This window comes from Strix aluco, chromosome 1 (assembly GCF_031877795.1).
Source record: "Strix aluco isolate bStrAlu1 chromosome 1, bStrAlu1.hap1, whole genome shotgun sequence".
In the NCBI taxonomy this organism is placed as follows: Eukaryota; Metazoa; Chordata; class Aves; order Strigiformes; family Strigidae; genus Strix; species Strix aluco.
Window position 1 is genome coordinate 67,085,216 of NC_133931.1, and position 13,790 is coordinate 67,099,005.

At 35.9% G+C, this 13,790-nt stretch overlaps 1 protein-coding gene across 2 annotated transcripts in view; it reads left to right on the forward strand.

The window, feature by feature from the left end:
* Window positions 1-13,790, forward strand: part of INVS (inversin) — a 99,687-nt gene that overhangs the window by 12,901 nt on the left and 72,996 nt on the right. The gene's annotated exons all lie outside the window — the stretch shown is intronic.

Here is a 13,790-nt window from a genome sequence, read left to right on the forward strand (position 1 = left end):
GGTTATTTTTTTTGTTTTTTAGCATTTTTATTGAATACATTTGTAGCTGTCTGCAGAGACGGTGCAGTTCGTTGCTGTTTTAAGAACTTGCACTTTGTAGGTAAAATTAGTCCTTGTCCATTTTGGGATAGCCAGTTCTAAGTAAAGACTACATCTTGTACACTCTGATATTCCTTAGGATGTTACCATTAATTTCAGTGGAATTCAGGCCATACATTGTTAATTATTAATGCCCTATCTGAGAATTTCAAGGATAGGGAATACCAAATCATTTCCAGGACCAGGGGGGAAATGCATTACTGTCTGGTTTTCCTTCTACAATTTCAGTTTATAATACTGTCCAGTTAAATTGTTCCACTGGAAAAGTGCTAAAGGAAGTATTCAACAATAAAATAAAAGGTAATTTAAAGCATAAATTCAGAGCTGCAATAAATCTTGAGCATGTTTAGGGCCAAGGGAAGTGTCCGCAGTTACAGGAGACCAAGTAAACTGCTGACGGGAGAAGAAAAAAGGTGTGGTTGGCTAGCTAACCAGGATGTTTGAGTTCATAAACTATGAAAAAGACTCCACAGAGAAGATTAAAAGCTCAAACTGAAAGCAACAGCTTTTTATTTACTATTTTACTTCTTATACTATGTGTAAAACTGTAACTGCTCAAAAGTTAGAGTTGTTTTAGCTATGTAAGCTTTGGTACCAACCAGTTTTTTATAATATCTTGTCACCTGTTCATAATCATTCACATTGTTCAGATGGTTTATATACTTTTTAATACACTCTGCAAGGTGTTTTTTTGTTTTACTTGAGTTAGGTTTACATAAAGGAAGCTATGGTATGGTCACAGTATTTAGTAGGAGCAACTGAATAGAGAATTGTTTAGGAAGATTATAATAAGGTGACATTCTTCAGTTACACTTGCATGGGAAACCTTAGGGACTGTGTGGTCTGTGTTACTACATCCCTTATTGAGAATTAAGTATTCATTTAATATCTTAAATTTACAAATTCCTCAGGTAAAAATGTCAACTATTAAGAACTAGTGTGAATGCATTCTTGAAATGTGTACAGTAATGCACTACATTAATTGACTACCATCGTAATTAGTTACAGTAGGTTATAGCTGAGTTGAAACAGGGGAATTCATTTATTTGGTTATATACCACAACACCCTGATGAAATACTTCAGTCATCATCATAACCTTGTCTCCAGTGTACCAGGGTTAACTTCATATTTCTAAGTGATCAGCTTACTGTGAATGTTGTTGTTTCAAAGATAGGTATTTCATAAACATAACAATGTCAGAGACTTAAAAAATTGCTCTAAAGTGCTATACTTGCCTGGTGTCCTTACAGGCTTCGGATTTTATGACCCGATAGACACATGAACATTTTAATCATACTAAAAACTTAATTTTAAAAATTACATTTTCGCCAGCTTTTAAAAATACATTTTAGCAGATGAAACCAATACAAATATCCTCAAAATGAACATACAGACAAAGATTTAAACAAGAACTTATATTGCAGCTGTTCAAGGCAAGAGATATTTTGCCTTGGCATTATAGCCATTAACTGCCTGTGCTCTCCATTTCCTTTATGTCTCGCTGCAATCGTGAAAGGGCAGTTTGTACCATGTGATACTTGGACCATCTTAGATGTGGTTTCAGTTGACAGTGCAGCTGAAAAAAAGGTACTGTCTTTACCCCATGCTGTTTTAGCAGAAGGTTTTATGCAGTCACCCACTTTTTGTGTAATGTACTAGATAGATGTGATTCACCCCACAGCCATGTAAGTGCTTGTACCATCATAGTGCTGGGGTGGCAAAAAGTGGTCAGGAGAGAGCCTTGCAGCTGCTTTGCATTTGGCTGGCTTAGCTGTCCTGTAAAACTGCAGTCTGTGTCTTCTGAGCAGTTACTCAGTATTGATGTCAGGTTATGAAATTAACATTTCATGTGTGTAAAATTTTGTCTTCAGTCTTTCCTTGTTAACATTTTAAGATCTGCATTTCCATCATGAATGCCTTCTGCAAAATATATAAAAATAAATTCAAAATAACTTCATGTTCCATGCAGTTTTGGCTGTTTAAATAATGTTTTGCATTCTTCTTATTCCTCTCTGATACTTTTGGTTTATATTCTAATTCTTTTTTTTTTTCCCAAAGTAAAAAAAAAATTCCCATGTAACCAGTACTGAAAGTTGATTTTTGGATAGAAACAGAAGAATGTTGTGTTGGTTAATCATGAATCTACATATTTACCAGGACCAGTGTATAGTTTTTGTTGTGTTCAAGCTTGTGAGTCAGTCACTGTCCTGTGCTTCATCAAAGCAGCTTTACAGGACTTTCTAAATCTACATTCATTTGTAGTCACAACTACAAGTTGTTTAGAATGATGGTGCTTGGAGATTCAGATTCCTAAATTGCACTTGAGTTGCCTCCTAATTTTCATTTTCTTTGGAGAGAGAAGTTAGATTAATGCTCAGACCTTTACATGGAACCATTGAAGAGGCAGGAAAGAGAAGACACTTTTCCACACACATGTTCTCAACTAAAGCAGATGGATGTAAAACGAAGTAGGGTTTCCTGAGTAGGAACCTTCCTCTCTAGAATTACTTTTGCCATTTTTTACTGTCTCTTGGGAGTGCTTTTGGAACACCTTACTCATCAAATTGCAGCAGACATCCTGAGGGCCAGAGTTTGTTGCCAGAATATTTGAGTCTCTTTAGGTTATCATTCTACAGGCTTCCTTTACATGCCCCTTTACAGGTATTCCTCTGAAAGAGTCTTGCAGTTGATTTGACTAAAAATGGTCTCTGATGTATTTGGGAGCCACAGAACTGTCTTGGAGGCAAAGGATTTGTGAGAAGATACTCTTCTAATGCCAAACAGAAAGAATGATTTAGCCATGTTGGACAGAAGGAAGCTGAATGTTTTCATTCATATGTTTAGATTCAAGATGGTGACTCTCCCATTAGTAATCCTGGTTATCAAAAGAAAAATTGGTTTAATTCTCTCTGCAGGATGCATCTCTGCAGGATGCAGACAATCTTGTAATACTTCTTTCCCTCAGTATCAGCTAAAACTGCAGCCAGTGTAAGGTTCTTTGTTTTCTCTCCAGTATCAAATAACTGTGCTAAGGTATTGGTCAGTTGAGATGAAACTATTCCTGTTTTTCTGTCTGGAGACTTCACTGATGAAAGGACTGCCAATTCATGTCTTTCAGTCCTAGTAAAATAGCCTGTTTGTGGTTTTTGATCCCCGTTATAGAGCAAACATTCAGAAATGTGGCATAGCCCTGAATTCAGTCATAAATCATCAGTATTTCTGATAGCATGGCTAGGCAGACTGACCCATGCTGTCCCATGTTCTTTCAGTTCCAAGGGTTTCAACACAGGTAAAAAATGAAGGTGATCTGATTTCAGTAACCTTGTCTAATGCAGTTTTAATATCTAGGTCATCTTTGCCAGTTAACGAGGAAACTGAGGTCTCAGAACTCAAAGTTGCTATGTCGTCCTTGTCTTGCCATGCTTTATCCAAATGACTTTTGTCACTGGAGCATGTCTACAAAGCAGTAGTTACATGGAAAGATGTATCAGATTCTCAACAAAGGGTTCTTGTAATCTCTGTGTCTTCATTAATGACATTCTGGACTATTTGCAAGAAGTAAGAGGATATTCTTTTACTTATTGGTCCACCTAGCCACCTTTCTTTGATAGCAGATTAAGCATAAATGTTCTCACCCTTTTCTCTGCAGAAAGTTCCTGAAGTTAATAAGGTCAGAAATTTCAGCTGTTAATATTACTTGAAATAGCAATGCTTTTTGAAAATAACTGTAGTTATACAATGATATGATAACCTCTGAGTGGTTGCTTAACGATAATAATTATGTTCTTTATGGTAAGTCTTCCATTTGGTGATAGAGATCCTTTGTATTACAGCTTTTAAGCTTTAGACATCTGTTGGTCTCAAAGATTCTTAGCATGAATAAGGAACTAGAAAGTTAAACTCTTTGCTTAAATGTAACAAATACATTATTTGATGGAAAGTATTCAAAATATAACACAATGCAGTGTGTTATGTGTTATAACCATGGGGTTAGAATAATCTCATGTAACTGTAGAAATTTACATTGCAAACATCTACATCTGAGCAAGTCGTCTAGATCACTTTTAAAGTTAATGCACTTTAGGGTGCAGTTCATTCACCCTGAAGTATAGATGAGTATCTTAGGACATGCTGACTAGCTCAGTCATCCTTTTAGGCATCTGACTGATGTAGGTTTTGATGTTGTCGATGCCTAAATTGTAACAACTGAATCTCACCCAAGGCATATATTTTTTTACCAGGTCATCTTTTTAGAATCTTCATTGACATCATCTTTTGTAGTATCTGTCTTGTCTTCATCAGCCATATGATGGAAATGTTTCAGTCTTTGTAGGCAGAAGGCTGTGTAAATGAAGTTACTTGGTTTTTCTTCTTGGGTTTTCTTCTGTCCACTCTAAAGGTAGAAAGTTTTGGTGTCTCTCATTAAATGGATAGGTCTCCCAAGCAGTTTTGAAAGGGTGCACACCCTTTAAAAAAAAAAAAAAAAAAAGAAGAAAAGAGGTAAGTCATTAACTTCAGAAAAATTAAATTAAAAACCAATCAAACAAAAAGACCCCAAAAACCGAAACCCACCAGAAAATGATACAAATTATTGCAGGAGTGCACCTATGAAGATTGCTATAGGAGTTTCAGAGGACAGTTGTGACTTCATGAACATGGATGAAATTTACTGCGAGCTGAAACAGTGACTGCAACAGAAGTAAAATCATTAACATAATTTGCCAGTGATTTCACAATGAGGAATTGTATTACTATGTAGGTACAGATCATTTAAGCTGGTAGAATTTAGATTATTGTGAAATAAACATGCTGTGGAGACAGATAGGAGTACTGGGATTGCAGTTTAACTACAGACATTAATTTTCACTTGTAAGCATTCTGGTAGCAGTTTGCTTCTAGTCTTAAATTGTAACTTGTTTAAACACCCACATGTAATACTTCTAAATGGAAATGTTTCTACATACCCAAATTACCTGTATATTATTTTTTTCATTTATCTTTCATTAAGTAATTCCAATTTAGTATAAGGAAAAAAACAGGCCTGCTTCTTTCAGAATTTCTCACAGAGGATGCTCACTTGCTAGCAATGTTTACTCTGGGAAAGTAACAATCTCTATGAATACTCCAAGCACAGCCTTTTGTGTAAACAGGGATAGAAGAAAAAATTCAATAGTTTTGTTGTTGAATGCTAACAATATGCACTTAAAATAATTATTAGGATGCTTAACTGTCAGAAGGATATTAATTTTCGTTTCAGGAAGATTAATACCACTCCAGTGGGAAAATTTGGCTTTCATTATCTGGAGGCATGATATATTCTGTAGCTTATATTAATTCTTTGCTGACACAGTTATTGACAAATAACAGTGCATCCAGGATGCAGTTAGGAATTCTGTGTAAAGTAAGAGAGTATATTTTAATGGTCTTTAATTGTAATTTTTCTTAAACTAGAAAAAATGGTTGTTCCTGTGTACTCACCAATAACCATACAGGTAAAGACAGAAGTAAGAAAAGACAGCCTCTGGCAAGCATAAGACATAGCAGAAAATTATAAGCAGAAGGTAGTCTTCAGTTCACTTATTTTAGGAAAGCTTATTCCCAAATCTTATCTAAGGAGTACAGTCAAGGTAGTCCAAGAGCCCCAAACCCAGAACATTATTTCCCCTTTCTTGTCCAAGTAAAAGATGTTTGTATTAAAAGCTCCTGAATAAAACTTGCCTGGGAACAAACTTACACATTTTTCCCTCACTACCTTTTTCAAGATATATTTCCTGGAGCCGTAGTCTCTCCAATCATTCATCAGGCATTATTCAAACTACATAAAAGAGCACATGTGCTTCTTTCTTTCCCAACCTATATCATGAGAATAAATAATCACAGTGCCTTTCAGAGACGATGGTGGTCAGTTCATGTTCTTTTTTCCCTAGGCTGGTAACCTTTTGTGATGTTCCCCCTTAAGTGCAAGCTCATAATGAGTAATATTAATTCTGTGCATATAGGTTCATGAAGTGTGAATGAGGTTTACATTCATTCTGTCATACTTTCATGTGAACATATGATTTGACTAAATGTGAAAAATCTAGACAAACCAAGGTGTAAAACAAATGTTGGCTGACCATCCAGAAGAGGTAATTTTTTTTTACGTGCAGGACTGTAGTTTCTTCTGTGTTTAAAGCCACAGACAATAACTGTGACACAACTGTTTTCTTTACTTTCCCAAACAAAGGGTTCTCTCCAGTGAACACAGCCTGAAGATGCTCAAGGGCAGAAGGCACAGTTCCTCCTATGTGATTTGTGTGCGTTGTATTACAGATAAGCTGATTGAGCTACCAAAGGGTTGGTCCTGTCCATGGCCTTCCTATGACCCCTTTTCACAACCGCGGAACTGTTCAGTGAGTTGACAGAGAATGAACTCTACAAAATAATGATTCATTTTCTGCCTGTTTAGCACAAGTACTCATGCTCCCAAATGCTTTTCGCTATTGGTTGTGCTGATACTACCGTTGATCTGTGCTGTAAGCCCTATTGAAATGGTTAAAAATAACTACAGGAAAACTGTAGGAAGAAAAAACTCAACATTACAGAGACCTGATTTATGCTATTGTGACAGTTGTACTTTCACCACTGGGGAAGAATAATAAAGCAGACAGAGATTTTTGTAGGGCTGGAACTTCCTAGATGAACTCTGAGATCATGAAAAATATTCTTAAAACCTTAGGTAAGAATTTAGCAGCATTCCATTTGAGTTGAGGGGAGGACAAGGGAACCCTTCTGAAGGTGTTTAATTTTTTTTGTGTGTGATAAATAATAGCTGTGGCTTTCTTCCAGGATCTTGTATGTCTCTCAAATTCTGCTTCAGACTATTCTTTAGACTTCATTAATACTTCCATTTGCCTCTGCATTAACCTGTCTTGATTTAATGATCAGTGAGCAAAATATTAAATTATAAAAAGGTGATCTTGAAATCAAAGTATTGGTCTTCTCTTATGAAGTTCAGATGTAGCTCCGGAGCATCTTAAATTTCACTGAAATGTGTAGAGCAGCTTGGAACATGATTGTACACAAAAAGTACTACAAGATAAAGCATCTTGTGGAGACCAGTGTTAGGTAAACTCTTTTGCATGTAACTAGAGAGAGAAATGATTGGTCTGAAAAGGTTCTGGGGAATCAAGCAACACTAGATATTATGCAAACGGGCATATGTGAAGGAGAGGTAAGGCTTTCCAAGTCAGTTACAGTAAGCATTATAGAGCAGCATCATTGAAACAGAAAGCTTGACAACAATTTTGTTGGTATGGAGAGCTTCATTTGGGCACATATGTGATTCTCATATTTTCAGGCAATACATTTTCAGCATACACACTTTGTCATGCCTCGTAACAAGGCAAGAACATGCACGTTGTTGGTTGCTCGTGAAGTGTTAAATCACTAGAGTCATTTGGTATCCAGCAATCATCTGTCTCTGCAGTCAAACTGTGGGTTAAAATCCAGCCAGTTCTTTTGTCTGCAGAAGACAAAATTGTGGAAATACTGTTCTACAAGTCAGGTTTCAGTTGCACAGCAGACACTAAGGCATCTGAATCTGATTTCTCACTGGTTTTATGTTAGTATGAAATCACATTTTAAGACAAGGTTATGCAAAAATCTATGTGCCAAAGTAGTTCTTTTGACTTCAAGTTCAGGATCAGAATTTCAGAGTAGCTAAAGGTCGGACTCTGTCTCTATACAGACTACACTGATAAATATGATATGAATGTCTATATGGCACATGTAAAATTGTCTTTTAAATTATTTTAATAATTGTTGGCTACTAAATTTACTTACTCTAATAAGACATGTTTGGAAATAGTGCTTGCAATTTGTGGCTCCCTCCCTGAATATACCTACTTTCCAGCAGTCATTTTGAGCATCAAAGGATTAGAGCATGGCTAAACAAAAAATATAGTGTCTGTTACTGTCTTTGGGTAGGATTGGATTGTGAAAGAGAACAAATAAAGCTGGCTGAGGCGCTAGAATGCATTATACTATAAATATCTGATGAGTTTGCTCTATAGCCTGCTGTAGACAGAATGCTTCTACTTCCACTCGTAATAGCAAAATACTGTTTTTCCCTGTTTAGACTAGTAGAAGCAAAAGCTGAAGGTGGATGGGGGAGGTTTAAAGAGAGGGTTTGCAGCAGGAGCACTTGTGGCGTATTTAGACAAATACTGTACAGTAGAGTATATTTGCGTGGAAAGGGATGGACTGAGTGTAGTGCCTCGTCTTTTTACATGCACATGAAGTGGTGATCTCCAGTTGCCTGGGGCAGTTGATGACTGGCAGCCGTCATTGTTGTATCCATATTTTGAAGGATTTTGTTTTAATTGTGAGGGTTACAAACCTAATTTAAAAGTAGAACAAAGAATAAATACATCTAAGGGTTTTGTGAAGATGAATGGATTAGCTCTTGCTATGTGTAAAGGATGTTCAGATATGATTGTCAGGGAGGCCCATCTCCTGGAACACAACCTGAAAAACATAGTGGTATATGATTTCTGATTCTGACCTGTAATGATGGAAAAGATTCACACTTGTCAAGAATAGTGATCATAAATCAAATATTATAAATAAGTATTACAGAAGAAAACTCAGGAATAATAATGAGGCAGATGACTTATTGGGTTAATAAGTCTAATTCTTATATAAAGACACTTATTTTGATGATATGATTAGAAATGAAGAAGAATAGTAATTTTTCTTCACTGCTTGATATCAGCTAGTCCCCTAGTACAACATTGTTTTTTAGCCATCATAGTTAAAGAATTTTTAAAAAAGGAAAAGCACTTAAGATAATAAAAGGGGGGGGGGAAGCCCAAATGAGAATACTCTTAACGAACTAGGTAAAACCAGACTGAGAGAACAGTATGTATTCCTTTCCTCTGTAAACAAGGTGTGTGTTAAAAAGAATCTGCTAAATAAGAACAGACCATAGCAGTGAATATAACCTAGGATAAGTAGGAGGTTTAAAATATAAACATTAAGAGAATTCTTTATGCTGGAAAACCTGAACAGCTCTTGAGAACACTGTGGACTCACTGCCGCCAGTGTAGGCATAAATGTCTTTGGGTGAATGAGAGTTTGGAATGAGTTTGGGCAGTTCTCCCCCATGCGGAGGGTTAGAGCTCTCCTTCAGCACAGGGGCTTCTGTGAGGGCCCAGTGCTGAAAGTTTGGAACTAGTCTTGTTTTGGAAAGGACAGAATGATACTAAAAACAGGTCTTCATTGCTGTAAATAAAAATATATCATCTACTAAATGGTACACTACATTATTGGAAAATTAAAATAGTTTTCTCCTCTTTGCAGTGCTTTATTATATTTGGAGGACATTTTAGAGCAGTATAGTAATAATTTAAATTTATTCCTTGAAGTATCATATAAAATTCTAACTTTTGGGTTTTTTTACCTCTTTGCTTGAGTTTTGAGACCCAGCTTACCCAAATGTCCTGTAGGTTCAGTTTTTCTTCAAGCAATAGTAATCTTAAGGATTCTGTTTGCCTATCTACGCTTTGTGATACTATACTGAAATGCCCATTTTTTGAAGAGTTTAATCATCTGTGTCTGATTGAAATGATTATTAAATATGTGTGTATCCCCAAGACTATTTTGTAAACCTCAGAAGTTAAAACAGTCTGAGGACAAATACTATGCAAATTTTATTTTTTTTTTTACTAAATAAATCTTTTTACAGATTTTAGATTTTTAAAAATAGATTGATGTTGCACTTGCACGTAGTTTCCTATATCTGTACGACGTAGGTGTTACACAGGAACATTTTTCTCTGTTAAACTGTAGATTTTTCCAAAGTAGAATAGTGGATATTCAAGTCTTTTGTCTTCTTTAACTAAAGAAGCTTTTATTCTATTTAAGTTTAAATATATTTTATTTAATATTATTTTATTGTTAGTAAGTGATTTCAGAAGCATAGGAATCTGTTGCTGGAAAATACATTCTTTTTGGCATAGTTGAGAAATCAACTAATTAATTATGGCAGGGCAGTACTAATTGCTTTTTAACTGTTTCAAGAACTTGTGTATTTTTACTCACATTATTCTTGTGATTGATCTTAAGAATGTTCCAGTGGTTGTGGTGTTTTACTTGTTTTGGGTTTTTTTAATGGTGTCTTCCTGTCATTTGTTGCATTAAACAGCCTCAGTTCAGGGACTGTGCCTCTTGTCTCACTGTTAATGTTTTTTGGATAATATCACTGTAAAAACAATAAATGTTGTTGCTGCTTTTCGGTTTGCCTTGGAGTGCTGTGACTTGTGAGGTCCTATGCTACCGGATACTGCATATTGTCTTAGAAACAGACTTTTTTTTGCTTGAGAAACAATTTAAGAAAATTTATAATAATAAATTCAAATTAAGTAGTCCTGGTTTATATCACTCCACTAAAAAGAAAGGAAAATTTTGTAGCTATTAAATGGAATAACAACCATAACATCTCTCTGTCATGTAGGTTGGAATTGGGATTCCTTTTTTAATGATGCAAATCCTTGCCTGATAAGAACGTTTCCCAGCTCAAGTTTGGTTTTCTGGGGTTAATTTTCCTGGAGTTTCTGCCTGGGCTTGAGAAGAGCTCTGTACAAAGGGAGTCAGTACAGCCTAGTGGAGAGCAGAGTCATGAGCATTTGCATCTCTGGAATGTTTTTATTGACAAACGGTAGTCTGCTATTGACATTTGTGTCCCTTGATGATACTTCTATCCTAGCTTATCTTTGCTGGTCAAATGCCTTAATTGTTCTGGCCTTTAATTCAGTCAAAGTTGGAGCATGAGTGGAAGAGAAAAGAGAAGGAACAGGTCTAACAGAGCATCAAGCTTGAGCTGTGAAGCTGCTGGCAACGATCAACCTGTCATAATGTTATGATTTGTTCATTTTTATACCATTTATTAGCCTTTACTTGTTGTGCCATTTGGCCTCCAGGGCAGATAAAGTGCTGTCTAATTTGGTAGGTTTGCTTCTGTCAGAGTGGCCTCGACAGAGAAGGTGTTAGCTGTAGTGACAAATAATCAATAGCTGTCGTTGTCATGAGGAACGTGAGTAGTTGGGCCTTTCATCTGGAGGATTAGAGGTCTAATTGGATTGAGAATAGGGAGGGTGGGCTGTTGGGTAACCCTGTCAGCTATGTTAAGCTGTCAAATGTCAGCCTTCCTGAAAGGAAGAAGGGATGGTTAGCTTTCAGAAACAAGGAAGAAGATATATGAAAGCTTTTTTAAAAAGTAATAGATAGAGAAGTAGAATAGACTAATGTACGCTTTAACCCCTTCATGTTTAATTATATAGCTCTCCAGTTAATGAGGATGCGTGGTGTGCGCTCTCTCTGTATCTCACATGCACACACACAGACAGAATTTGTGTGAAACATTTGGCAGCATGATACCAAATCAGCCTGGTTCTATGTTTTGAAGAAAAGCCAGTTAACTATTTAGATGCAGAGTATAAATGCAAAAGATTATGACATAGAAGAGGAAAATGTCCACCAGTGGAAGGAATCACTTAGCAGAAGCTATAAAGAAGCTGAATATTTTATTTTATTAGTTTGTTGTAAAGATTTGGTAGCCTCATAGTACTAATATGTTTTTTTGAGATATAAGCAGTTGTTTCAATGTTGCTGTGATCCAGTCCTGCATTGGACTGTAAAATTGTCAGCTGAATTTTGTCTGTATCTTCTTACTGTTGCTTTTGAATCCTTGCTCTCTACCTGTTTCTTGGAGAAAGATTTGTGTTATTACAAAGAAGATAAATCCAATGAAAGAGCCATTATGCTAGTAGAACAAATATTTTTTTCAGATTAATGTCTCAGAAGGCTTACAGTACTAATATTTACCTTACCAGAATAAATAATAGGACTAGATTTTAAAGGAAGATTTGTTTGTTTATAAAATTACTAAAATAGTAGTTTCTTATTTTGTCACTCTTTTCAAAGCAAGTCTTAACTGTAACCATACTAGCATTTTCTTTCTCTAAGTAACAAATTTTCCATGAGATCTATAGTACTTGGCCAAAGTTACCAATGTAACTGGCCACCTCTTACAAGGAGCTATCATCCTTAACTGCTGATGACCTTGAAATAGCAAAGTTTTTAGAGAGGGGAAAAAAAGCCCTTTATTTTGTATCAGCTAATTAAACAAAAGACAATTTTATACTTTTCTTGGTTTTTATAAGCTTGTAGATTTTTTTTAAATCTCATAGATTCTTTTTTTTTTTTTTTTCCTGGGTTTGACCATTTATTCTAAACTAGTGTTTTTACTATTGGTGTTTGAATTGATTCTCCTGCTGCTCCCCTCTCTTCTGCACCACTTATTGATGGCCATTTGGACTCATGACATTGTATTTGCTGGTGGTCTGCTGTAAATACCAGCAAACCCATCCTTAATCTTAGGTTTATCTTTGTAGGTTAGCACAATGGTGAGTATTTCAGAAGCAGAAATCTTGAACGGATTGTCTGTTATCATGTTTCAATGGCTAAAGTGTTAGAGATCGTGGCTTTTTTCCCCTTAGAGATTGACTGCCATGCTCTCAAAGACACATCTTTGTGTGAGGGTCTGGATTCATGGCTCTTGAATCCTTTTTGCTTTTGCAATCAGTTATCCGACAGGTATTGTTCCTCTGTCATTTCTAGTCTAGGCTTTATCAGAACTAAACTTCAAACTTTTCTCATTATCTAGTTCTCCTGCCTCATCTTTCTCCATGTGTTTTGTTTCATTGCTTCCCCAACTCTGACTTTATGATCTTGACATTTATTTTTGAGTCTGTATAATCTGATTTAATCACATTTAACCTTCTGGTGTGAGCTATCAAAAGGACAAATGAAGAACTGAGATCATGGCCTGCTCTTGCGGCTTTAAGTGTGTTGAAAAGAGCTGAGATTGCCAAGCTGCAAGAGAAGTATTATACTGCTGTGGCCAGGCTGGCTTCAGTATCCATAATATCCATGAAGCTGACCCAGTGTTTCTACTGTGTGTTGTAGTCTGCGCTATAGAAGCACTGTGAGAAAATGAGCTTTTTCCTGGTAATAAAAGTCCAGGCCCATTTATTATTAAAAGATTTTTAAATTATGTTTTTAGCTTATTTTAAATCTATCTGTTCTTATGAAACATGATTTTTTTGGTCAAGTTTTTGCTTTATTTTTATTCATTGTGATAAGAAATGTGCCATAATTCAGTATCTTAATTTGTAGAGCTTTACCTAACTCTTGCCACCAAAATCCTTGCCCTGTTTGTTTTTCCAGACAATTTCCTTGCCATGGCAATTATCTGTGGTTTCCCTGTTTTCTCCCCTTCTTAGTCTAGCTAGAACATCACTATTGGTGATGTTTTCTTTCTCTTTTCCTCCAGCAATGTCACAGCTATTTTCATTAACCTAATTGACTTATTTTCATTGTACAAACTATTCTCTTTCATTTTCAAGCACGATGTAATTTCACTTCTCTGCTTCTTGCCCTGCTTCTTCCTCTGCTAACTCTCCTCCTTTCCTCCATTTGACATTATATCTTCTACCATGTTTCCTGTGCTTGAAATAAGCTTTTGTGATCCAAATTGCCAGAGAGGATATTGTCAGGCCCAAAACATAGATTGTATTATCATACTAGTGCCTCTGTTGAGCAGTCTTGATCTCAAGCATTTGAAATGTCATTAAAAATAATAAGAAAT